Source organism: Stenella coeruleoalba, assembly GCF_951394435.1.
Source record: "Stenella coeruleoalba genome assembly, contig: scaffold_62, whole genome shotgun sequence".
Lineage (NCBI taxonomy): Eukaryota > Metazoa > Chordata > Mammalia > Artiodactyla > Delphinidae > Stenella > Stenella coeruleoalba.
Genome location: NW_027646189.1, coordinates 275,944 through 301,346, shown reverse-complemented (window position 1 = coordinate 301,346; position 25,403 = coordinate 275,944). Strand labels below are relative to the sequence as shown.

The following is a 25,403-nucleotide window of genomic DNA, read 5'->3' as shown; positions in this document are numbered from 1 at the left end:
TGTAAGTATCTTAAAACCTATGGATTGCTATGTCTCCGAAAGAGAATCAAGCATGTGTACAGGGGCATAAACGCAGCAGTGATAGGATTGGAGAGGTGCAGTGAGCAAATGAAGACCCTTTGAAGTCATATTGCATGGTACCCATTCCACGGGTTTCAACTACCCAGGTTTAAGGTATTCTTCCTTCAGCTAAAACATGCATGTGGAACCTAGAGTATAATCAACCATGTGATCGGGAGACGTGTTCAAATATGTCTCAGTTTTCCTCCCCTGGTACTCGGGTGCAACATTCCAGACGCTTTACTAACACTCTCCCCACTTGGAGAGTCAGTCCCTTTAACCTCCTGTTTGGCCCAGTTTGCAATTTCTGCGGAAGATGAACAGGAATAGCGAAAACCAATGAGAGGCTAGCTGGAGGTGTCTGGACAGGCAAATTTAACTCTCATTTCCCACCAGGAAGAGGAATTAACCAAAGGCTCAGCATGCCGGGCCGGAACCAGATTAGGGCCTGAAGCCATCCTGCGGTGTTGCGGCCAGGTCACAAGAAAGCGAGTTGAAGAAAGGAGCTCAGGGGCACTGTAATTCACAAACCTGCAGAGTTATAAATGACAGCTATCGTCCAAAAATAGACTGAAGTAAGGCTGCCAAGAGGACTTGAAAGCGGGGCAGAATTGCAGGAAACCGATTTCAGGAGGTAGACTGGAATTGCATTGAAAGCATAGGAAAAGAGGCAGAACGTCCACAATGATGCACTTGGCCAAAAAGGGCGTATGCGTTTTTTCCTGAATATATTCAGGAAAAAACGCATACGCCCTTTTTGGCCAACCAAGCAAGCTTGCAAAGGAAATCTGCACTACAATGAAGTCTCACTTCCCCCCGGTCAAAAGGGCCATCTGAAAAAAGTGTAAAATCCAGAAAGGCAGGACAGGCCATGGAGAACTGGGAGCCTTGTTATGCTGATGGGCGGGATGTAAATTGCCAACAGACACTCGGGAGAAGTGTATGGTGTTTCCTGAAACATCTAAAAAACAAAGCAACAGAGCCTAGGGCACTGCCACTTATGGTCCTATAGCTTAGGGAAATTAAAATCAAAAAGACACAGCCACCCCAAAGTTTGGGACGCCTCTGTTTACAAGAACCTCGTTTACAGTACAAGTTCAACATCGCAGAAAGTGAAAAATGGATAAAGAAGTTGTGGTATTTACTTACAAAGCAATATCACTCAGCAATGAAATCTATGTCATCAGGCCCTTAGCATCACAATGAGTGGATTCAGGTATGATGATTCTAACTGAAATAAGTCACACAGAAAAAGAAACATCATAAGATATCAGTAATACACGGAATGTAAACTTGGCTACACAGGAACTGAATTACAGAACAGAACAGGGTCTCAAATTTAGAAAACCAACTTATGCTTGCTTAAGGGTAAAGGTGAGTTGGGGTGCTGCATAAAACCAGAGATTGAAATGAGCACAGATAAAGTTCCTTAAGCCAAATATGGAATAGACAAGAGCTACTCCTTGCTCAACGAAATGGACTCAACACCGCATATTAAACGCCTAAGAATGTACCTGACTAGTAAGTATCTTAAAACCTATGGATTGCTATGTCTCCGAAAGAGAATCAAGCATGTGTACAGGGGCATAAACGCAGCAGTGATAGGATTGGAGAGGTTCGGTGAGCAAATGAAGACCCTTTGAAGTCATATTGCATGGTACCCATTCCACGGGTTTCAACTACCCAGGTTTAAGGTATTCTTCCTTCAGCTAAAACATGCATGTGGAACCTAGAGTATGATCAACCATGTGATCGGGAGACGTGTTCAAATATGTCTCAGTTTTCCTCCCCTGGTACTCGGGTGCAACATTCCAGACGCTTTACTAACACTCTCCCCACTTGGAGAGTCAGTCCCTTTAACCTCCTGTTTGGCCCAGTTTGCAATTTCTGCGGAAGATGAACAGGAATAGCGAAAACCAATGAGAGGCTAGCTGGAGGTGTCTGGACAGGCAAATTTAACTCTCATTTCCCACCAGGAAGAGGAATTAACCAAAGGCTCAGCATGCAGGGCCGGAACCAGATTAGGGCCTGAAGCCATCCTGCGGTGTTGCGGCCAGGTCACAAGAAAGCGAGTTGAAGAAAGGAGCTCAGGGGCACTGTAATTCACAAACCTGCAGAGTTATAAATGACAGCTATCGTCCAAAAATAGACTGAAGTAAGGCTGCCAAGAGGACTTGAAAGCGGGGCAGAATTGCAGGAAACCGATTTCAGGAGGTAGACTGGAATTGCATTGAAAGCATAGGAAAAGAGGCAGAACGTCCACAATGATGCACTTGGCCAAAAAGGGCGTATGCGTTTTTTCCTGAATATATTCAGGAAAAAACGCATACGCCCTTTTTGGCCAACCAAGCAAGCTTGCAAAGGAAATCTGCACTACAATGAAGTCTCACTTCCCCCCGCTCAAAAGAGCCATCTGAAAAAAGTGTAAAATCCAGAAAGGCAGGACAGGCCATGGAGAACTGGGAGCCTTGTTATGCTGATGGGCGGGATGTAAATTGCCAACAGACACTCGGGAGAAGTGTATGGTGTTTCCTGAAACATCTAAAAAACAAAGCAGCAGAGCCTAGGGCACTGCCACTTATGGTCCTATAGCTTAGGGAAATTAAAATCAAAAAGACACAGCCACCCCAAAGTTTGGGACGCCTCTGTTTACAAGAACCTCGTTTACAGTACAAGTTCAACATCGCAGAAAGTGAAAAATGGATAAAGAAGTTGTGGTATTCACTTACAAAGCAATATCACTCAGCAATGAAATCTATGTCATCAGGCCCTTAGCAGCACAATGAGTGGATTCAGGTATGATGATTCTAACTGAAATAAGTCACACAGAAAAAGAAACATCATAAGATATCAGTAATACACGGAATGCAAACTTGGCTACACAGGAACTGAATTACAGAACAGAACAAGGTCTCAAATTTAGAAAAACATCTTATGCTTGCTTAAGGGTAAAGGTGAGTTGGGGTGCTGCATAAAACCAGAGATTGAAATGAGCACAGATAAAGTTCCCTAAGCCAAATATGGAATAGACAAGAGCTACTCCTTGCTCAACGAAATGGACTCAACACCGCATATTAAACGCCTAAGAATGTACCTGACTTGTAAGTATCTTAAAACCTATGGATTGCTATGTCTCCGAAAGAGAATCAAGCATGTGTACAGGGGCATAAACGCAGCAGTGATAGGATTGGAGAGGTGCAGTGAGCAAATGAAGACCCTTTGAAGTCATATTGCATGGTACCCATTCCACGGGTTTCAACTACCCAGGTTTAAGGTATTCTTCCTTCAGCTAAAACATGCATGTGGAACCTAGAGTATAATCAACCATGTGATCGGGAGACGTGTTCAAATATGTCTCAGTTTTCCTCCCCTGGTACTCGGGTGCAACATTCCAGACGCTTTCCTAACACTCTCCCCACTTGCAGAGTCAGTCCCTTTAACCTCCTGTTTGGCCCAGTTTGCAATTTCTGCGGAAGATGAACAGGAATAGCGAAAACCAATGAGAGGCTAGCTGGAGGTGTCTGGACAGGCAAATTTAACTCTCATTTCCCACCAGGTAGAGGAATTAACCAAAGGTTCAGCATGCCGGGCCGGAACCAGATTAGGGCCTGAAGCCATCCTGCGGTGTTGCGGCCAGGTCACAAGAAAGCGAGTTGAAGAAAGGAGCTCAGGGGCACTGTAATTCACAAACCTGCAGAGTTATAAATGACAGCTATCGTCCAAAAATAGACTGAAGTAAGGCTGCCAAGAGGACTTGAAAGCGGGGCAGAATTGCAGGAAACCGATTTCAGGAGGTAGACTGGAATTGCATTGAAAGCATAGGAAAAGAGGCAGAACGTCCACAATGATGCACTTGGCCAAAAGGGCGTATGCGTTTTTTCCTGAATATATTCAGGAAAAAACGCATACGCCCTTTTTGGCCAACCAAGCAAGCTTGCAAAGGAAATCTGCACTACAATGAAGTCTCACTTCCCCCCGGTCAAAAGGGCCATCTGAAAAAAGTGTAAAATCCAGAAAGGCAGGACAGGCCATGGAGAACTGGGAGCCTTGTTATGCTGATGGGCGGGATGTAAATTGCCAACAGACACTCGGGAGAAGTGTATGGTGTTTCCTGAAACATCTAAAAAACAAAGCAACAGAGCCTAGGGCACTGCCACTTATGGTCCTATAGCTTAGGGAAATTAAAATCAAAAAGACACAGCCACCCCAAAGTTTGGGACGCCTCTGTTTACAAGAACCTCGTTTACAGTACAAGTTCAACATCGCAGAAAGTGAAAAATGGATAAAGAAGTTGTGGTATTTACTTACAAAGCAATATCACTCAGCAATGAAATCTATGTCATCAGGCCCTTAGCATCACAATGAGTGGATTCAGGTATGATGATTCTAACTGAAATAAGTCACACAGAAAAAGAAACATCATAAGATATCAGTAATACACGGAATGTAAACTTGGCTACACAGGAACTGAATTACAGAACAGAACAGGGTCTCAACTTTAGAAAACCAACTTATGCTTGCTTAAGGGGAAAGGTGAGTTGGGGTGCTGCATAAAACCAGAGATTGAAATGAGCACAGATAAAGTTCCTTAAGCCAAATATGGAATAGACAAGAGCTACTCCTTGCTCAACGAAATTGACTCAACACCGCATATTAAACGCCTAAGAATGTATCTGACTAGTAAGTATCTTAAAACCTATGGATTGCTATGTCTCCGAAAGAGAATCAAGCATGTGTACAGGGGCATAAACGCAGCAGTGATAGGATTGGAGAGGTTCGGTGAGCAAATGAAGACCCTTTGAAGTCATATTGCATGGTACCCATTCCACGGGTTTCAACTACCCAGGTTTAAGGTATTCTTCCTTCAGCTAAAACATGCATGTGGAACCTAGAGTATGATCAACCATGTGATCGGGAGATGTGTTCAAATATGTCTCAGTTTTCCTCCCCTGGTACTCGGGTGCAACATTCCAGACGCTTTACTAACACTCTCCCCACTTGGAGAGTCAGTCCCTTTAACCTCCTGTTTGGCCCAGTTTGCAATTTCTGCGGAAGATGAACAGGAATAGCGAGAACCAATGAGAGACTAGCTGGAGGTGTCTGGACGGGCAAATTTAACTCTCATTTCCCACCAGGAAGAGGAAATAACCAAAGGCTCAGCGTGCCGTGCCGGAACCAGATTAGGGCCTGAAGCCATCCTGCGGTGTTGCGGCCAGGTCACAAGAAAGCGAGTTGAAGAAAGGAGCTCAGGGGCACTGTAATTCACAAACCTGCAGAGTTATAAATGACAGCTATCGTCCAAAAATAGACTGAAGTAAGGCTGCCAAGAGGACTTGAAAGCGGGGCAGAATTGCAGGAAACCGATTTCAGGAGGTAGACTGGAATTGCATTGAAAGCATAGGAAAAGAGGCAGAACGTCCACAATGATGCACTTGGCCAAAAAGGGCGTATGCGTTTTTTCCTGAATATATTCAGGAAAAAACGCATACACCCTTTTTGGCCAACCAAGCAAGCTTGCAAAGGAAATCTGCACTACAATGAAGTCTCACTTCCCCCCGGTCAAAAGGGCCATCTGAAAAAAGTGTAAAATCCAGAAAGGCAGGACAGGTCATGGAGAACTGGGAGCCTTGTTATGCTGATGGGCGGGATGTAAATTGCCAACAACCACTTGGGAGAAGTGTATGGTGTTTCCTGAAACATCTAAAAAACAAAGCAACAGAACCTAGGGCACTTCCACTTATGGTCCTATAGCTTAGGGAAATTAAAATCAAAAAGACACAGCCACCCCAAAGTTTGGGACGCCTCTGTTTACAAGAACCTCGTTTACAGTACAAGTTCAACATCGCAGAAAGTGAAAAATGGATAAAGAAGTTGTGGTATTTACTTACAAAGCAATATCACTCAGCAATGAAATCTGTGTCATCAGGCCCTTAGCAGCACAATGAGTGGATTCAGGTATGATGATTCTAACTGAAGTAAGTCACACAGAAAAAGAAACATCATAAGATATCAGTAATACACGGAATGTAAACTTGGCTACACAGGAACTGAATTACAGAACAGAACAGGGTCTCAAATTTAGAAAACCAACTTATGCTTGCTTAAGGGTAAAGGTGAGTTGGGGTGCTGCATAAAACCAGAGATTGAAATGAGCACAGATAAAGTTCCTTAAGCCAAATATGGAATAGACAAGAGCTACTCCTTGCTCAACGAAATGGACTCAACACCGCATATTAAACGCCTAAGAATGTACCTGACTTGTAAGTATCTTAAAACCTATGGATTGCTATGTCTCCGAAAGAGAATCAAGCATGTGTACAGGGGCATAAACGCAGCAGTGATAGGATTGGAGAGGTGCGGTGAGCAAATGAAGACCCTTTGAAGTCATATTGCATGGTACCCATTCCACGGGTTTCAACTACCCAGGTTTAAGGTATTCTTCCTTCAGCTAAAACATGCATGTGGAACCTAGAGTATAATCAACCATGTGATCGGGAGACGTGTTCAAATATGTCTCAGTTTTCCTCCCCTGGTACTCGGGTGCAACATTCCAGACGCTTTCCTAACACTCTCCCCACTTGGAGAGTCAGCGCCTTTAACCTCCTGTTTGGCCCAGTTTGCAATTTCTGCGGAAGATGAACAGGAATAGCGAAAACCAATGAGAGGCTAGCTGGAGGTGTCTGGACAGGCAAATTTAACTCTCATTTCCCACCAGGAAGAGGAATTAACCAAAGGCTCAGCATGCCGGGCCGGAACCAGATTAGGGCCTGAAGCCATCCTGCGGTGTTGCGGCCAGGTCACAAGAAAGCGAGTTGAAGAAAGGAGCTCAGGGGCACTGTAATTCACAAACCTGCAGAGTTATAAATGACAGCTATCGTCCAAAAATAGACTGAAGTAAGGCTGCCAAGAGGACTTGAAAGCGGGGCAGAATTGCAGGAAACCGATTTCAGGAGGTAGACTGGAATTGCATTGAAAGCATAGGAAAAGAGGCAGAACGTCCACAATGATGCACTTGGCCAAAAAGGGCGTATGCGTTTTTTCCTGAATATATTCAGGAAAAAACGCATACGCCCTTTTTGGCCAACCAAGCAAGCTTGCAAAGGAAATCTGCACTACAATGAAGTCTCACTTCCCCCCGGTCAAAAGGGCCATCTGAAAAAAGTGTAAAATCCAGAAAGGCAGGACAGGCCATGGAGAACTGGGAGCCTTGTTATGCTGATGGGCGGGATGTAAATTGCCAACAGACACTCGGGAGAAGTGTATGGTGTTTCCTGAAGCATCTAAAAAACAAAGCAACAGAGCCTAGGGCACTGCCACTTATGGTCCTATAGCTTAGGGAAATTAAAATCAAAAAGACACAGCCACCCCAAAGTTTGGGACGCCTCTGTTTACAAGAACCTCGTTTACAGTACAAGTTCAACATCGCAGAAAGTGAAAAATGGATAAAGAAGTTGTGGTATTTACTTACAAAGCAATATCACTCAGCAATGAAATCTGTGTCATCAGGCCCTTAGCAGCACAAAGAGTGGATTCAGGTATGATGATTCTAACTGAAATAAGTCACACAGAAAAAGAAACATCATAAGATATCAGTAATACACGGAATGTAAACTTGGCTACACAGGAACTGAATTACAGAACAGAACAGGGTCTCAAATTTAGAAAACCAACTTATGCTTGCTTAAGGGTAAAGGTGAGTTGGGGTGCTGCATAAAACCAGAGATTGAAATGAGCACAGATAAAGTTCCTTAAGCCAAATATGGAATAGACAAGAGCTACTCCTTGCTCAACGAAATGGACTCAACACCGCATATTAAACGCCTAAGAATGTACCTGACTTGTAAGTATCTTAAAACCTATGGATTGCTATGTCTCCGAAAGAGAATCAAGCATGTGTACAGGGGCATAAACGCAGCAGTGATAGGATTGGAGAGGTTCGGTGAGCAAATGAAGACCCTTTGAAGTCATATTGCATGGTACCCATTACACGGGTCTTAACTCTCCAGGTTTAAGGTATTCTTCCTTCAGCTAAAACATGCATGTGGAACCCAAGTATGATCAACCATGTGAACGGGAGACGTGTTCAAATATGTCTCAGTTTTCTTCCCCTGGTACTCGGGTGCAACATTCCAGACGCTTTACTAACACTCTCCCCACTTGGAGAGTCAGTCCCTTTAACCTCCTGTTTGGCCCAGTTTGCAATTTCTGCGGAAGATGAACAGGAATAGCGAGAACCAATGAGAGGCTAGCTGGAGGTGTCTGGATGGGCAAATTTAACTCTCATTTCCCACCAGGAAGAGGAATTAACCAAAGGCTCAGCATTCCGGGCCGGAACCTGATTAGGGCCTGAAGCCATCCTGCGGTGTTGCGGCCAGGTCACAAGAAAGCGAGTTGAAGAAAGGAGCTCAGGGGCACTGTAATTCACAAACCTGCAGAGTTATAAATGACAGCTATCATCCAAAAATAGACTGAAGTAAGGCTGCCAAGAGGACTTGAAAGCGGGGCAGAATTGCAGGAAACCGATTTCAGGAGGTAGACTGGAATTGCATTGAAAGCATAGGAAAAGAGGCAGAACGTCCACAATGATGCACTTGGCCAAAAAGGGCGTATGCGTTTTTTCCTAAATATATTCAGGAAAAAACGCATACGCCCTTTTTGGCCAACCAAGCAAGCTTGCAAAGGAAATCTGCACTACAATGAAGTCTCACTTCCCCCCGGCCAAAAGGGCCATCTGAAAAAAGTGTAAAATCCAGAAAGGCAACAGGCAATTGAGAACTGGGAGCCTTGTTATGCTGATGTGCGGGATGTAAATTGCCAACAGACACTTGGGAGAAGTGTATGGTGTTTCCTGAAACATCTAAAAAACAAAGCAACAGAGCCTAGGGCACTGCCACTTATGGTCCTATAGCTTAGGGAAATTAAAATCAAAAAGACACAGCCACCCCAAAGTTTGGGATGCCTCTGTTTACAAGAACCTCGTTTACAGTACAAGTTCAACATCGCAGAAAGTGAAAAATGGATAAAGAAGTTGTGGTATTCACTTACAAAGCAATATCACTCAGCAATGAAATCTATGTCATCAGGCCCTTAGCAGCACAATGAGTGGATTCAGGTATGATGATTCTAACTGAAGTAAGTCACACAGAAAAAGAAACATCATAAGATATCAGTAATACACGGAATGTAAACTTGGCTACACAGGAACTGAATTACAGAACAGAACAGGGTCTCAAATTTAGAAAACCAACTTATGCTTGCTTAAGGGTAAAGGTGAGTTGGGGTACTGCATAAAACCAGAGATTGAAATGAGCACAGATAAAGTTCCTTAAGTCAAATATGGAACAGACAAGAGCTACTCCTTGCTCAACGAAATGGACTCAACACCGCATATTAAACGCCTAAGAATGTACCTGACTTGTAAGTATCTTAAAACCTATGGATTTCTATGTCTCCGAAAGAGAATCAAGCATGTGTACAGGGGCATAAACGCAGCAGTGATAGGATTGGAGAGGTGCGGTGAGCAAATGAAGACCCTTTGAAGTCATATTGCATGGTACCCATTCCACGGGTTTCAACTACCCAGGTTTAAGGTATTCTTCCTTCAGCTAAAACATGCATGTGGAACCTAGAGTATAATCAACCATGTGATCGGGAGACGTGTTCAAATATGTCTCAGTTTTCCTCCCCTGGTACTCGGGTGCAACATTCCAGACGCTTTCCTAACACTCTCCCCACTTGGAGAGTCAGTCCCTTTAACCTCCTGTTTGGCCCAGTTTGCAATTTCTGCGGAAGATGAACAGGAATAGCGAAAACCAATGAGAGGCTAGCTGGAGGTGTCTGGACAGGCAAATTTAACTCTCATTTCCCACCAGGAAGAGGAATTAACCAAAGGCTCAGCATGCCGGGCCGGAACCAGATTAGGGCCTGAAGCCATCCTGCGGTGTTGCGGCCAGCTCAAAAGAAAGCGAGTTGAAGAAAGGAGCTCAGGGGCACTGTAATTCACAAACCTGCAGAGTTATAAATGACAGCTATCGTCCAAAAATAGACTGAAGTAAGGCTGCCAAGAGGACTTGAAAGCGGGGCAGAATTGCAGGAAACCGATTTCAGGAGGTAGACTGGAATTGCATTGAAAGCATAGGAAAAGAGGCAGAACGTCCACAATGATGCACTTGGCCAAAAAGGGCGTATGCGTTTTTTCCTGAATATATTCAGGAAAAAACGCATACGCCCTTTTTGGCCAACCAAGCAAGCTTGCAAAGGAAATCTGCACTACAATGAAGTCTCACTTCCCCCCGCTCAAAAGGGCCATCTGAAAAAAGTGTAAAATCCAGAAAGGCAGGACAGGCCATGGAGAACTGGGAGCCTTGTTATGCTGATGGGCGGGATGTAAATTGCCAACAACCACTCGGGAGAAGTGTATGGTGTTTCCTGAAACATGTAAAAAACAAAGCAGCAGAGCCTAGGGCACTGCCACTTATGGTCCTATAGCTTAGGGAAATTAAAATCAAAAAGACACAGCCACCCCAAAGTTTGGGACACCTCTGTTTACAAGAACCTCGTTTACAGTACAAGTTCAACATCGCAGAAAGTGAAAAATGGATAAAGAAGTTGTGGTATTTACTTAAAAAGCAATATCACTCAGCAATGAAATCTATGTCATCAGGCCCTTAGCATCACAATGAGTGGATTCAGGTATGATGATTCTAACTGAAATAAGTCACACAGAAAAAGAAACATCATAAGATATCAGTAATACACGGAATGTAAACTTGGCTACACAGGAACTGAATTACAGAACAGAACAGGGTCTCAAATTTAGAAAACCAACTTATGCTTGCTTAAGGGTAAAGGTGAGTTGGGGTGATGCATAAAACCAGAGATTGAAATGAGCACAGATAAAGTTCCTTAAGTCAAATATGGAATAGACAAGAGCTACTCCTTGCTCAACGAAATTGACTCAACACCGCATATTAAACGCCTAAGAATGTACCTGACTAGTAAGTATCTTAAAACCTATGGATTGCTATGTCTCCGAAAGAGAATCAAGCATGTGTACAGGGGCATAAACGCAGCAGTGATAGGATTGGAGAGGTTCGGTGAGCAAATGAAGACCCTTTGAAGTCATATTGCATGGTACCCATTCCACGGGTTTCAACTACCCAGGTTTAAGGTATTCTTCCTTCAGCTAAAACATGCATGTGGAACCTAGAGTATGATCAACCATGTGATCGGGAGACGTGTTCAAATATGTCTCAGTTTTCCTCCCCTGGTACTCGGGTGCAACATTCCAGACGCTTTACTAACACTCTCCCCACTTGGAGAGTCAGTCCCTTTAACCTCCTGTTTGGCCCAGTTTGCAATTTCTGCGGAAGATGAACAGGAATAGCGAGAACCAATGAGAGACTAGCTGGAGGTGTCTGGACGGGCAAATTTAACTCTCATTTCCCACCAGGAAGAGGAAATAACCAAAGGCTCAGCGTGCCGTGCCGGAACCAGCTTAGGGCCTGAAGCCATCCTGCGGTGTTGCGGCCAGGTCACAAGAAAGCGAGTTGAAGAAAGGAGCTCAGGGGCACTGTAATTCACAAACCTGCAGAGTTATAAATGACAGCTATCGTCCAAAAATAGACAGAAGTAAGGCTGCCAAGAGGACTTGAAAGCGGGGCAGAATTGCAGGAAACCGATTTCAGGAGGTAGACTGGAATTGCATTGAAAGCATAGGAAAAGAGGCAGAACGTCCACAATGATGCACTTGGCCAAAAAGGGCGTATGCGTTTTTTCCTGAATATATTCAGGAAAAAACGCATACGCCCTTTTTGGCCAACCAAGCAAGCTTGCAAAGGAAATCTGCACTACAATGAAGTGTCACTTCCCCCCGGTCAAAAGGGCCATCTGAAAAAAGTGTAAAATCCAGAAAGGCAGGACAGGTCATGGAGAACTGGGAGCCTTGTTATGCAGATGGGCGGGATGTAAATTGCCAACAACCACTTGGGAGAAGTGTATGGTGTTTCCTGAAACATCTAAAAAACAAAGCAACAGAACCTAGGGCACTTCCACTTATGGTCCTATAGCTTAGGGAAATTAAAATCAAAAAGACACAGCCACCCCAAAGTTTGGAATGGCTCTGTTTACAAGAACCTCGTTTACAGTACAAGTTCAACATCGCAGAAAGTGAAAAATGGATAAAGAAGTTGTGGTATTTACTTACAAAGCAATATCACTCAGCAATGAAATCTGTGTCATCAGGCCCTTAGCAGCACAATGAGTGGATTCAGGTATGATGATTCTAACTGAAGTAAGTCACACAGAAAAAGAAACATCATAAGATATCAGTAATACACGGAATGTAAACTTGGCTACACAGGAACTGAATTACAGAACAGAACAGGGTCTCAAATTTAGAAAACCAACTTATGCTTGCTTAAGGGTAAAGGTGAGTTGGGGTGCTGCATAAAACCAGAGATTGAAATGAGCACAGATAAAGTTCCTTAAGTCAAATATGGAATAGACAAGAGCTACTCCTTGCTCAACGAAATGGACTCAACACCGAATATTAAACGCCTAAGAATGTACCTGACTTGTAAGTATCTTAAAACCTATGGATTGCTATGTCTCCGAAAGAGAATCAAGCATGTGTACAGGGGCATAAACGCAGCAGTGATAGGATTGGAGAGGTGCGGTGAGCAAATGAAGACCCTTTGAAGTCATATTGCATGGTACCCATTCCACGGGTTTCAACTACCCAGGTTTAAGGTATTCTTCCTTCAGCTAAAACATGCATGTGGAACCTAGAGTATAATCAACCATGTGATCGGGAGACGTGTTCAAATATGTCTCAGTTTTCCTCCCCTGGTACTCGGGTGCAACATTCCAGACGCTTTACTAACACTCTCCCCACTTGGAGAGTCAGTCCCTTTAACCTCCTGTTTGGCCCAGTTTGCAATTTCTGCGGAAGATGAACAGGAATAGCGAAAACCAATGAGAGGCTAGCTGGAGGTGTCTGGACAGGAAAATTTAACTCTCATTTCCCACCAGGAAGAGGAATTAACCAAAGGCTCAGCATGCCGGGCAGGAACCAGATTAGGGCCTGAAGCCATCCTGCGGTGTTGCGGCCAGCTCAAAAGAAAGCGAGTTGAAGAAAGGAGCTCAGGGGCACTGTAATTCACAAACCTGCAGAGTTATAAATGACAGCTATCGTCCAAAAATAGACTGAAGTAAGGCTGCCAAGAGGACTTGAAAGCGGGGCAGAATTGCAGGAAACCGATTTCAGGAGGTAGACTGGAATTGCATTGAAAGCATAGGAAAAGAGGCAGAACGTCCACAATGATGCACTTGGCCAAAAAGGGCGTATGCGTTTTTTCCTGAATATATTCAGGAAAAAACGCATACGCCCTTTTTGGCCAACCAAGCAAGCTTGCAAAGGAAATCTGCACTACAATGAAGTCTCACTTCCCCCCGCTCAAAAGGGCCATCTGAAAAAAGTGTAAAATCCAGAAAGGCAGGACAGGCCATGGAGAACTGGGAGCCTTGTTATGCTGATGGGCGGGATGTAAATTGCCAACAGACACTCGGGAGAAGTGTATGGTGTTTCCTGAAACATCTAAAAAACAAAGCAGCAGAGCCTAGGGCACTGCCACTTATGGTCCTATAGCTTAGGGAAATTAAAATCAAAAAGACACAGCCACCCCAAAGTTTGGGACGCCTCTGTTTACAAGAACCTCGTTTACAGTACAAGTTCAACATCGCAGAAAGTGAAAAATGGATAAAGAAGTTGTGGTATTTACTTACAAAGCAATATCACTCAGCAATGAAATCTATGTCATCAGGCCCTTAGCATCACAATGAGTGGATTCAGGTATGATGATTCTAACTGAAATAAGTCACACAGAAAAAGAAACATCATAAGATATCAGTAATACACGGAATGTAAACTTGGCTACACAGGAACTGAATTACAGAACAGAACAGGGTCTCAAATTTAGAAAACCAACTTATGCTTGCTTAAGGGTAAAGGTGAGTTGGGGTGCTGCATAAAACCAGAGATTGAAATGAGCACAGATAAAGTTCCTTAAGCCAAATATGGAATAGACAAGAGCTACTCCTTGCTCAACGAAATTGACTCAACACCGCATATTAAACGCCTAAGAATGTACCTGACTAGTAAGTATCTTAAAACCTATGGATTGCTATGTCTCCGAAAGAGAATCAAGCATGTGTACAGGGGCATAAACGCAGCAGTGATAGGATTGGAGAAGTTCGGTGAGCAAATGAAGACCCTTTGAAGTCATATTGCATGGTACCCATTCCACGGGTTTCAACTACCCAGGTTTAAGGTATTCTTCCTTCAGCTAAAACATGCATGTGGAACCTAGAGTATGATCAACCATGTGATCGGGAGACGTGTTCAAATATGTCTCAGTTTTCCTCCCCTGGTACTCGGGTGCAACATTCCAGACGCTTTACTAACACTCTCCCCACTTGGAGAGTCAGTCCCTTTAACCTCCTGTTTGGCCCAGTTTGCAATTTCTGCGGAAGATGAACAGGAATAGCGAAAACCAATGAGAGGCTAGCTGGAGGTGTCTGGACAGGCAAATTTAACTCTCATTTCCCACCAGGAAGAGGAATTAACCAAAGGCTCAGCATGCAGGGCCGGAACCAGATTAGGGCCTGAAGCCATCCTGCGGTGTTGCGGCCAGGTCACAAGAAAGCGAGTTGAAGAAAGGAGCTCAGGGGCACTGTAATTCACAAACCTGCAGAGTTATAAATGACAGCTATCGTCCAAAAATAGACTGAAGTAAGGCTGCCAAGAGGACTTGAAAGCGGGGCAGAATTGCAGGAAACCGATTTCAGGAGGTAGACTGGAATTGCATTGAAAGCATAGGAAAAGAGGCAGAACGTCCACAATGATGCACTTGGCCAAAAAGGGCGTATGCGTTTTTTCCTGAATATATTCAGGAAAAAACGCATACGCCCTTTTTGGCCAACCAAGCAAGCTTGCAAAGGAAATCTGCACTACAATGAAGTCTCACTTCCCCCCGCTCAAAAGAGCCATCTGAAAAAAGTGTAAAATCCAGAAAGGCAGGACAGGCCATGGAGAACTGGGAGCCTTGTTATGCTGATGGGCGTGATGTAAATTGCCAACAGACACTCGGGAGAAGTGTATGGTGTTTCCTGAAACATCTAAAAAACAAAGCAGCAGAGCCTAGGGCACTGCCACTTATGGTCCTATAGCTTAGGGAAATTAAAATCAAAAAGACACAGCCACCCCAAAGTTTGGGACGCCTCTGTTTACAAGAACCTCGTTTACAGTACAAGTTCAACATCGCAGAAAGTGAAAAATGGATAAAGAAGTTGTGGTATTCACTTACAAAGCAATATCACTCAGCAATGAAATCTATGTCATCAGGCCCTTAGCAGCACAATGAGTGGATTCAGGTATGATGATTCTAACTGAAATAAGTCACACAGAAAAAGAAACATCATAAGATATCAGTAATACACGGAATGCAAACTTGGCTACACAGGAACTGAATTACAGAACAGAACAAGGTCTCAAATTTAGAAAAACATCTTATGCTTGCTTAAGGGTAAAGGTGAGTTGGGGTGCTGCATAAAACCAGAGATTGAAATGAGCACAGATAAAGTTCCCTAAGCCAAATATGGAATAGACAAGAGCTACTCCTTGCTCAACGAAATGGACTCAACACCGCATATTAAACGCCTAAGAATGTACCTGACTTGTAAGTATCTTAAAACCTATGGATTGCTATGTCTCCGAAAGAGAATCAAGCATGTGTACAGGGGCATAAACGCAGCAGTGATAGGATTGGAGAGGTGCAGTGAGCAAATGAAGACCCTTTGAAGTCATATTGCATGGTACCCATTCCACGGGTTTCAACTACCCAGGTTTAAGGTATTCTTCCTTCAGCTAAAACATGCATGTGGAACCTAGAGTATAATCAACCATGTGATCGGGAGACGTGTTCAAATATGTCTCAGTTTTCCTCCCCTGGTACTCGGGTGCAACATTCCAGACGCTTTCCTAACACTCTCCCCACTTGCAGAGTCAGTCCCTTTAACCTCCTGTTTGGCCCAGTTTGCAATTTCTGCGGAAGATGAACAGGAATAGCGAAAACCAATGAGAGGCTAGCTGGAGGTGTCTGGACAGGCAAATTTAACTCTCATTTCCCACCAGGTAGAGGAATTAACCAAAGGCTCAGCATGCCGGGCCGGAACCAGATTAGGGCCTGAAGCCATCCTGCGGTGTTGCGGCCAGGTCACAAGAAAGCGAGTTGAAGAAAGGAGCTCAGGGGCACTGTAATTCACAAACCTGCAGAGTTATAAATGACAGCTATCGTCCAAAAATAGACTGAAGTAAGGCTGCCAAGAGGACTTGAAAGCGGGGCAGAATTGCAGGAAACCGATTTCAGGAGGTAGACTGGAATTGCATTGAAAGCATAGGAAAAGAGGCAGAACGTCCACAATGATGCACTTGGCCAAAAGGGCGTATGCGTTTTTTCCTGAATATATTCAGGAAAAAACGCATACGCCCTTTTTGGCCAACCAAGCAAGCTTGCAAAGGAAATCTGCACTACAATGAAGTCTCACTTCCCCCCGGTCAAAAGGGCCATCTGAAAAAAGTGTAAAATCCAGAAAGGCAGGACAGGCCATGGAGAACTGGGAGCCTTGTTATGCTGATGGGCGGGATGTAAATTGCCAACAGACACTCGGGAGAAGTGTATGGTGTTTCCTGAAACATCTAAAAAACAAAGCAACAGAGCCTAGGGCACTGCCACTTATGGTCCTATAGCTTAGGGAAATTAAAATCAAAAAGACACAGCCACCCCAAAGTTTGGGACGCCTCTGTTTACAAGAACCTCGTTTACAGTACAAGTTCAACATCGCAGAAAGTGAAAAATGGATAAAGAAGTTGTGGTATTTACTTACAAAGCAATATCACTCAGCAATGAAATCTATGTCATCAGGCCCTTAGCATCACAATGAGTGGATTCAGGTATGATGATTCTAACTGAAATAAGTCACACAGAAAAAGAAACATCATAAGATATCAGTAATACACGGAATGTAAACTTGGCTACACAGGAACTGAATTACAGAACAGAACAGGGTCTCAACTTTAGAAAACCAACTTATGCTTGCTTAAGGGGAAAGGTGAGTTGGGGTGCTGCATAAAACCAGAGATTGAAATGAGCACAGATAAAGTTCCTTAAGCCAAATATGGAATAGACAAGAGCTACTCCTTGCTCAACGAAATTGACTCAACACCGCATATTAAACGCCTAAGAATGTACCTGACTAGTAAGTATCTTAAAACCTATGGATTGCTATGTCTCCGAAAGAGAATCAAGCATGTGTACAGGGGCATAAACGCAGCAGTGATAGGATTGGAGAGGTTCGGTGAGCAAATGAAGACCCTTTGAAGTCATATTGCATGGTACCCATTCCACGGGTTTCAACTACCCAGGTTTAAGGTATTCTTCCTTCAGCTAAAACATGCATGTGGAACCTAGAGTATGATCAACCATGTGATCGGGAGACGTGTTCAAATATGTCTCACTTTTCCTCCCCTGGTACTCGGGTGCAACATTCCAGACGCTTTACTAACACTCTCCCCACTTGGAGAGTCAGTCCCTTTAACCTCCTGTTTGGCCCAGTTTGCAATTTCTGCGGAAGATGAACAGGAATAGCGAAAACCAATGAGAGGCTAGCTGGAGGTGTCTGGACAGGCAAATTTAACTCTCATTTCCCACCAGGAAGAGGAATTAACCAAAGGCTCAGCATGCAGGGCCGAACCAGATTAGGGCCTGAAGCCATCCTGCGGTGTTGCGGCCAGGTCACAAGAAAGCGAGTTGAAGAAAGGAGCTCAGGGGCACTGTAATTCACAAACCTGCAGAGTTATAAATGACAGCTATCGTCCAAAAATAGACTGAAGTAAGGCTGCCAAGAGGACTTGAAAGTGGGGCAGAATTGCAGGAAACCGATTTCAGGAGGTAGACTGGAATTGCATTGAAAGCATAGGAAAAGAGGCAGAACGTCCACAATGATGCACTTGGCCAAAAAGGGCGTATGCGTTTTTTCCTGAATATATTCAGGAAAAAACGCATACGCCCTTTTTGGCCAACCAAGCAAGCTTGCAAAGGAAATCTGCACTACAATGAAGTCTCACTTCCCCCCGCTCAAAAGAGCCATCTGAAAAAAGTGTAAAATCCAGAAAGGCAGGACAGGCCATGGAGAACTGGGAGCCTTGTTATGCTGATGGGCGGGATGTAAATTGCCAACAGACACTCGGGAGAAGTGTATGGTGTTTCCTGAAACATCTAAAAAACAAAGCAGCAGAGCCTAGGGCACTGCCACTTATGGTCCTATAGCTTAGGGAAATTAAAATCAAAAAGACACAGCCACCCCAAAGTTTGGGACGCCTCTGTTTACAAGAACCTCGTTTACAGTACAAGTTCAACATCGCAGAAAGTGAAAAATGGATAAAGAAGTTGTGGTATTTACTTACAAAGCAATATCACTCAGCAATGAAATCTATGTCATCAGGCCCTTAGCATCACAATGAGTGGATTCAGGTATGATGATTCTAACTGAAATAAGTCACACAGAAAAAGAAACATCATAAGATATCAGTAATACACGGAATGTAAACTTGGCTACACAGGAACTGAATTACAGAACAGAACAGGGTCTCAAATTTAGAAAACCAACTTATGCTAGCTTAAGGGTAAAGGTGAGTTGGGGTGCTGCATAAAACCAGAGATTGAAATGAGCACAGATAAAGTTCCTTAAGCCAAATATGGAATAGACAAGAGCTACTCCTTGCTCAACGAAATTGACTCAACACCGCATATTAAACGCCTAAGAATGTACCTGACTAGTAAGTATCTTAAAACCTATGGATTGCTATGTCTCCGAAAGAGAATCAAGCATGTGTACAGGGGCATAAACGCAGCAGTGATAGGATTGGAGAGGTTCGGTGAGCAAATGAAGACCCTTTGAAGTCATATTGCATGGTACCCATTCCACGGGTTTCAACTACCCAGGTTTAAGGTATTCTTCCTTCAGCTAAAACATGCATGTGGAACCTAGAGTATGATCAACCATGTGATCGGGAGACGTGTTCAAATATGTCTCAGTTTTCCTCCCCTGGTACTCGGGTGCAACATTCCAGACGCTTTACTAACACTCTCCCCACTTGGAGAGTCAGTCCCTTTAACCTCCTGTTTGGCCCAGTTTGCAATTTCTGCGGAAGATGAACAGGAATAGCGAGAACCAATGAGAGACTAGCTGGAGGTGTCTGGACGGGCAAATTTAACTCTCATTTCCCACCAGGAAGAGGAAATAACCAAAGGCTCAGCGTGCCGTGCCGGAACCAGATTAGGGCCTGAAGCCATCCTGCGGTGTTGCGGCCAGGTCACAAGAAAGCGAGTTGAAGAAAGGAGCTCAGGGGCACTGTAATTCACAAACCTGCAGAGTTATAAATGACAGCTATCGTCCAAAAATAGACTGAAGTAAGGCTGCCAAGAGGACTTGAAAGCGGGGCAGAATTGCAGGAAACCGATTTCAGGAGGTAGACTGGAATTGCATTGAAAGCATAGGAAAAGAGGCAGAACGTCCACAATGATGCACTTGGCCAAAAAGGGCGTATGCGTTTTTTCCTGAATATATTCAGGAAAAAACGCATACACCCTTTTTGGCCAACCAAGCAAGCTTGCAAAGGAAATCTGCACTACAATGAAGTCTCACTTCCCCCCGGTCAAAAGGGCCATCTGAAAAAAGTGTAAAATCCAGAAAGGCAGGACAGGTCATGGAGAACTGGGAGCCTTGTTATGCTGATGGGCGGGATGTAAATTGCCAACAACCACTTGGGAGAAGTGTATGGTGTTTCCTGAAACATCTAAAAAACAAAGCAACAGAACCTAGGGCACTTCCACTTATGGTCCTATAGCTTAGGGAAATTAAAATCAAAAAGACACAGCCACCCCAAAGTTTGGAACGGCTCTGTTTACAAGAACCTCGTTTACAGTACAAGTTCAACATCGCAGAAAGTGAAAAATGGATAAAGAAGTTGTGGTATTTACTTACAAAGCAATATCACTCAGCAATGAAATCTGTGTCATCAGGCCCTTAGCAGCACAATGAGTGGATTCAGGTATGATGATTCTAACTGAAGTAAGTCACACAGAAAAAGAAACATCATAAGATATCAGTAATACACGGAATGTAAACTTGGCTTCACAGGAACTGAATTACAGAAAAGAACAGGGTCTCAAATTTAGAAAACCAACTTATGCTTGCTTAAGGGTAAAGGTGAGTTGGGGTGCTGCATAAAACCAGAGATTGAAATGAGCACAGATAAAGTTCCTTAAGCCAAATATGGAATAGACAAGAGCTACTCCTTGCTCAACGAAATGGACTCAACACCGCATATTAAACGCCTAAGAATGTACCTGACTTGTAAGTATCTTAAAACCTATGGATTGCTATGTCTCCGAAAGAGAATCAAGCATGTGTACAGGGGCATAAACGCAGCAGTGATAGGATTGGAGAGGTTCGGTGAGCAAATGAAGACCCTTTGAAGTCATATTGCATGGTACCCATTCCACGGGTTTCAACTACCCAGGTTTAAGGTATTCTTCCTTCAGCTAAAACATGCATGTGGAACCTAGAGTATAATCAACCATGTGATCGGGAGACGTGTTCAAATATGTCTCAGTTTTCCTCCCCTGGTACTCGGGTGCAACATTCCAGACGCTTTCCTAACACTCTCCCCACTTGGAGAGTCAGCGCCTTTAACCTCCTGTTTGGCCCAGTTTGCAATTTCTGCGGAAGATGAACAGGAATAGCGAAAACCAATGAGAGGCTAGCTGGAGGTGTCTGGACAGGCAAATTTAACTCTCATTTCCCACCAGGAAGAGGAATTAACCAAAGGCTCAGCATGCCGGGCCGGAACCAGATTAGGGCCTGAAGCCATCCTGCGGTGTTGCGGCCAGCTCAAAAGAAAGCGAGTTGAAGAAAGGAGCTCAGGGGCACTGTAATTCACAAACCTGCAGAGTTATAAATGACAGCTATCGTCCAAAAATAGACTGAAGTAAGGCTGCCAAGAGGACTTGAAAGCGGGGCAGAATTGCAGGAAACCGATTTCAGGAGGTAGACTGGAATTGCATTGAAAGCATAGGAAAAGAGGCAGAACGTCCACAATGATGCACTTGGCCAAAAAGGGCGTATGCGTTTTTTCCTGAATATATTCAGGAAAAAACGCATACGCCCTTTTTGGCCAACCAAGCAAGCTTGCAAAGGAAATCTGCACTACAATGAAGTCTCACTTCCCCCCGGTCAAAAGGGCCATCTGAAAAAAGTGTAAAATCCAGAAAGGCAGGACAGGCCATGGAGAACTGGGAGCCTTGTTATGCTGATGGGCGGGATGTAAATTGCCAACAGACACTCGGGAGAAGTGTATGGTGTTTCCTGAAGCATCTAAAAAACAAAGCAACAGAGCCTAGGGCACTGCCACTTATGGTCCTATAGCTTAGGGAAATTAAAATCAAAAAGACACAGCCACCCCAAAGTTTGGGACGCCTCTGTTTACAAGAACCTCGTTTACAGTACAAGTTCAACATCGCAGAAAGTGAAAAATGGATAAAGAAGTTGTGGTATTTACTTACAAAGCAATATCACTCAGCAATGAAATCTATGTCATCAGGCCCTTAGCATCACAATGAGTGGATTCAGGTATGATGATTCTAACTGAAATAAGTCACACAGAAAAAGAAACATCATAAGATATCAGTAATACACGGAATGTAAACTTGGCTACACAGGAACTGACTTACAGAACAGAACAGGGTCTCAAATTTAGAAAACCAACTTATGCTTGCTTAAGGGGAAAGGTGAGTTGGGGTGCTGCATAAAACCAGAGATTGAAATGAGCACAGATAAAGTTCCTTAAGCCAAATATGGAATAGACAAGAGCTACTCCTTGCTCAACGAAATTGACTCAACACCGCATATTAAACGCCTAAGAATGTACCTGACTAGTAAGTATCTTAAAACCTATGGATTGCTATGTCTCCGAAAGAGAATCAAGCATGTGTACAGGGGCATAAACGCAGCAGTGATAGGATTGGAGAGGTTCGGTGAGCAAATGAAGACCCTTTGAAGTCATATTGCATGGTACCCATTCCACGGGTTTCAACTACCCAGGTTTAAGGTATTCTTCCTTCAGCTAAAACATGCATGTGGAACCTAGAGTATGATCAACCATGTGATCGGGAGACGTGTTCAAATATGTCTCAGTTTTCCTCCCCTGGTACTCGGGTGCAACATTCCAGACGCTTTACTAACACTCTCCCCACTTGGAGAGTCAGTCCCTTTAACCTCCTGTTTGGCCCAGTTTGCAATTTCTGCGGAAGATGAACAGGAATAGCGAGAACCAATGAGAGCCTAGCTGGAGGTGTCTGGACGGGCAAATTTAACTCTCATTTCCCACCAGGAAGAGGAATTAACCAAAGGATCAGCATGCCGGGCCGGAACCTGATTAGGGCCTGAAGCCATCCTGCGGTGTTGCGGCCAGGTCACAAGAAAGCGAGTTGAAGAAAGGAGCTCAGGGGCACTGTAATTCACAAACCTGCAGAGTTATAAATGACAGCTATCATCCAAAAATAGACTGAAGTAAGGCTGCCAAGAGGACTTGAAAGCGGGGCAGAATTGCAGGAAACCGATTTCAGGAGGTAGACTGGAATTGCATTGAAAGCATAGGAAAAGAGGCAGAACGTCCACAATGATGCACTTGGCTAAAAAGGGCGTATGCGTTTTTTCCTGAATATATTCAGGAAAAAACGCATACGCCCTTTTTGGCCAACCAAGCAAGCTTGCAAAGGAAATCTGCACTACAATGAAGTCTCACTTCCCCCCGGTCAAAAGGGCCATCTGAAAAAAGTGTAAAATCCAGAAAGGCAGGACAGGCCATGGAGAACTGGGAGCCTTGTTATGCTGATGGGCGGGATGTAAATTGCCAACAGACACTCGGGAGAAGTGTATGGTGTTTCCTGAAACATCTAAAAAACAAAGCAACAGAGCCTAGGGCACTGCCACTTATGGTCCTATAGCTTAGGGAAATTAAAATCAAAAAGACACAGCCACCCCAAAGTTTGGGACGCCTCTGTTTACAAGAACCTCGTTTACAGTACAAGTTCAACATCGCAGAAAGTGAAAAATGGATAAAGAAGTTGTGGTATTTACTTACAAAGCAATATCACTCAGCAATGAAATCTGTGTCATCAGGCCCTTAGCAGCACAAAGAGTGGATTCAGGTATGATGATTCTAACTGAAATAAGTCACACAGAAAAAGAAACATCATAAGATATCAGTAATACACGGAATGTAAACTTGGCTACACAGGAACTGAATTACAGAACAGAACAGGGTCTCAAATTTAGAAAACCAACTTATGCTTGCTTAAGGGTAAAGGTGAGTTGGGGTGCTGCATAAAACCAGAGATTGAAATGAGCACAGATAAAGTTCCTTAAGCCAAATATGGAATAGACAAGAGCTACTCCTTGCTCAACGAAATGGACTCAACACCGCATATTAAACGCCTAAGAATGTACCTGACTTGTAAGTATCTTAAAACCTATGGATTGCTATGTCTCCGAAAGAGAATCAAGCATGTGTACAGGGGCATAAACGCAGCAGTGATAGGATTGGAGAGGTTCGGTGAGCAAATGAAGACCCTTTGAAGTCATATTGCATGGTACCCATTACACGGGTCTTAACTCTCCAGGTTTAAGGTATTCTTCCTTCAGCTAAAACATGCATGTGGAACCCAAGTATGATCAACCATGTGAACGGGAGACGTGTTCAAATATGTCTCAGTTTTCCTCCCCTGGTACTCGGGTGCAACATTCCAGACGCTTTACTAACACTCTCCCCACTTGGAGAGTCAGTCCCTTTAACCTCCTGTTTGGCCCAGTTTGCAATTTCTGCGGAAGATGAACAGGAATAGCGAGAACCAATGAGAGGCTAGCTGGAGGTGTCTGGATGGGCAAATTTAACTCTCATTTCCCACCAGGAAGAGGAATTAACCAAAGGCTCAGCATTCCGGGCCGGAACCTGATTAGGGCCTGAAGCCATCCTGCGGTGTTGCGGCCAGGTCACAAGAAAGCGAGTTGAAGAAAGGAGCTCAGGGGCACTGTAATTCACAAACCTGCAGAGTTATAAATGACAGCTATCATCCAAAAATAGACTGAAGTAAGGCTGCCAAGAGGACTTGAAAGCGGGGCAGAATTGCAGGAAACCGATTTCAGGAGGTAGACTGGAATTGCATTGAAAGCATAGGAAAAGAGGCAGAACGTCCACAATGATGCACTTGGCCAAAAAGGGCGTATGCGTTTTTTCCTGAATATATTCAGGAAAAAACGCATACGCCCTTTTTGGCCAACCAAGCAAGCTTGCAAAGGAAATCTGCACTACAATGAAGTCTCACTTCCCCCCGGCCAAAAGGGCCATCTGAAAAAAGTGTAAAATCCAGAAAGGCAACAGGCAATTGAGAACTGGGAGCCTTGTTATGCTGATGTGCGGGATGTAAATTGCCAACAGACACTTGGGAGAAGTGTATGGTGTTTCCTGAAACATCTAAAAAACAAAGCAACAGAGCCTAGGGCACTGCCACTTATGGTCCTATAGCTTAGGGAAATTAAAATCAAAAAGACACAGCCACCCCAAAGTTTGGGATGCCTCTGTTTACAAGAACCTCGTTTACAGTACAAGTTCAACATCGCAGAAAGTGAAAAATGGATAAAGAAGTTGTGGTATTCACTTACAAAGCAATATCACTCAGCAATGAAATCTATGTCATCAGGCCCTTAGCAGCACAATGAGTGGATTCAGGTATGATGATTCTAACTGAAGTAAGTCACACAGAAAAAGAAACATCATAAGATATCAGTAATACACGGAATGTAAACTTGGCTACACAGGAACTGAATTACAGAACAGAACAGGGTCTCAAATTTAGAAAACCAACTTATGCTTGCTTAAGGGTAAAGGTGAGTTGGGGTGCTGCATAAAACCAGAGATTGAAATGAGCACAGATAAAGTTCCTTAAGTCAAATATGGAATAGACAAGAGCTACTCCTTGCTCAACGAAATGGACTCAACACCGCATATTAAACGCCTAAGAATGTACCTGACTTGTAAGTATCTTAAAACCTATGGATTTCTATGTCTCCGAAAGAGAATCAAGCATGTGTACAGGGGCATAAACGCAGCAGTGATAGGATTGGAGAGGTGCGGTGAGCAAATGAAGACCCTTTGAAGTCATATT

At 43.9% G+C, this 25,403-nt stretch overlaps 1 long non-coding RNA gene across 4 annotated transcripts in view; it reads right to left on the bottom strand.

Moving 5' to 3' along the window:
- Nucleotides 1-25,403, bottom strand: part of LOC307181269 — a 1,277,915-nt gene that overhangs the window by 1,035,040 nt on the left and 217,472 nt on the right. For all 4 annotated transcript variants that reach the window (XR_013826266.1, XR_013826267.1, XR_013826273.1 and 1 more), the window contains exon 2: nucleotides 10,682-10,767. This is a non-coding gene — a long non-coding RNA (uncharacterized lncRNA). The remainder of the gene's footprint in view (nucleotides 1-10,681; nucleotides 10,768-25,403) is intronic.